Source organism: Penaeus chinensis, chromosome 33 (genome assembly GCF_019202785.1).
Source record: "Penaeus chinensis breed Huanghai No. 1 chromosome 33, ASM1920278v2, whole genome shotgun sequence".
Classification (NCBI taxonomy): Eukaryota; Metazoa; Arthropoda; class Malacostraca; order Decapoda; family Penaeidae; genus Penaeus; species Penaeus chinensis.
This window is the reverse complement of record NC_061851.1, coordinates 30,564,501-30,567,000: the sequence shown is the minus strand read 5'-3', so window position 1 is coordinate 30,567,000 and position 2,500 is coordinate 30,564,501.

Genomic DNA, 2,500 nt, shown 5'->3' with positions numbered 1-2,500 from the left:
CCTTATTATAATCACGACTGTTGTCATTTGTATTATCATTAATATCATACTATTATTACTATTGTTATTATTCTTTGGGTTATTACTATTCGTAGTAGTATCATTATTATCATCATTATTATCATCAATATTATTATCATCTTTATTATTATCATTATCATTATTATTATTATTATTATTATTATTATTATTATTATTATTATTATTATTATTATCATTTCTATTATTACTATTACTATCATTATTATTATCATTATCATTATTATCATTATCATTATTATTATCATTTTCATTATTATCATTATCATTATTATTATCATTTCATTATTATATTATTATTATTATTATCATTATTATTATTATTATTATTATTATTATTATTATTATTATAATTATGATTATTATTATTATCATCATTATTATTATTATTACTATTATTATTATTATTATTATTATTATTATTATCATTATTATTATCATTATCATTATTATTGTTATTCTTATTATCATTATTATTATTATTATCAATACTATTATCATTATTATTATTAATATGGTTAGTATTATTATAATCATCTGTAATATTAATATTATTATCATTATTACTTTTTTATTATCATTTTAATAATAATAATAATAATAATAATAATAATGGTAATAATAATAATAATAATTATTATTATTATTACTATTACTATTATTATTATCATCACCATCATCATCATATCATTTTCATTATTGTTGTTATTACTATTATTATCATTATCATTATCATTATCATAATTATTATTGCTATTGTTATCATCCTTATTATCACCATTTTCAATAGGTATTATGTCATTAGCATTATTATCTTTCTCTCTCTCTCTCTCTCTCTCTCTCTCTCTCTCTCTCTCTCTCTCTCTCTCTCTCTCTCTCTCTCTCTCTTTCTCTTGCCTCTTACTCTCTATTTTTTTCACTTCATTCTCTCGTTCGTCGCTTTTCCCTCTCTTCCGTTTCTTCTCGTTTTCTCTCCCCTTTTCGTCCTTCTTTTCCCTTTAAACCCATTTTTTCATTCTTTCCATTGCCATCTCCCTCTCTGATCTTTCCCCATCTTCCCTTCTCCTCCCTTTCTGTTCCCCTCACTTATTCGTATCATTCCCTCTCGTCTTTCCCTCTTTCTCCAAGTTTTTTTTTTTTTTTTTATCTTCCTGTCCTCCCCCCCCCCCCCCTTCTGCTCCAGCCCCTCTTCCTCCCTTGTTCTCTCCCTCTCCCTCTCCCTTCCATTCCCCCACTCTCTCATTTCTCCCCATCTTTCCCTCTTTCTCTATCTTCTCTCTCTTCTCCTCTCCCTCCTTCCCTCTCCCTCTTCCTCCTCCCTATCCATCCTTCTCTTTCCCCTTATCCCTCCCTTCCCTCTTTCGCTTTCCCACCAACACAGTTTCCAAAATGCAACAAGAAGACCCAGAGCCCCCAGTAAAAAATAAATAAACAAATAAACAAATAAATAAATAGATAAACGTAAAAACGAGGAAAAAAAAAAAAGAAAAAAAAAATGCACACCAAGCCAAAAAGTCATGGTAAGCACCGTGACCTCTCGTGTGACCTCGCTTTCCAAATGTTGTCGTCGGCGGGTATACTTTAGCATCACTTTTTGGCGAGAAACTCCTGTTTTAGTAGCGCCTGGTGACTGCTTGACCTTACTGTCTACGAGCGGGAGGGAGAGGGGTGGGGGGGGGGATGAGAAGGGAGGAGGGGAAGGGGGGGGATGAGAAGGGAAGAGGGGGAAGGGGGGATGAGAAGGGAGGAGGGAGAAGGGAGGGGGGGAAAAGGGGGATGAGGAGGGAGGAGGGGGAGGGGGATGAGGAGGGAGGGGGGAGGGGGGGAAGGGGGGATGAGAAGGGAGGGGGGGAGGGGGATGAGGAGGGAGGGGGGGAGGGGGAGAAGGGGATGAGAAGGGAGGGGGGGAGGGGGGATGAGAAGGGAAGGGGCGGAAGGGGGGATGAGAAGTGAGGTGGGGAAGGGGGGTGGGGGTGGCAGGCAGCGAGAGAAAACGAGTGATCATTTGGGGACGGATGGAGGGGAGTTGGGGAAGGGGGAGGAGGGGTTGGGGAGGAAGAGAAAGAGGGTACGAGTGGGCGGGGAAGGAAAGGAGGGTGGGGTAGGGATGGGGACGAGGTAAAAAGGGGTAGAGGTAGAGGTGGGGTGGAGGGATAGGTGGTTGAAATGGGGGGATGGGGAAGCGGGGAGAGGGTAGAGATATGGGGAAGGGGAGGAGGTAAAAAGGGATAGGAGGTGGGGAGGAAAGGAAGAGAGAAAGAGGATGGGGATAGGAGAGGGTGACGGATAGATGGGGAGGTGGGAAGAGTGAATTGAAGATGAGGGGATGGGAAGGGAGGACGACATAGAGAATAGGTGCAATGTGGAGACAAAGGAAAGACAAGGATAGGATAGGAGGCAATAGGAGGATACCATGATAGACCCAGGGAGACGTAGGAAATACGATAGACAGACAACGAGA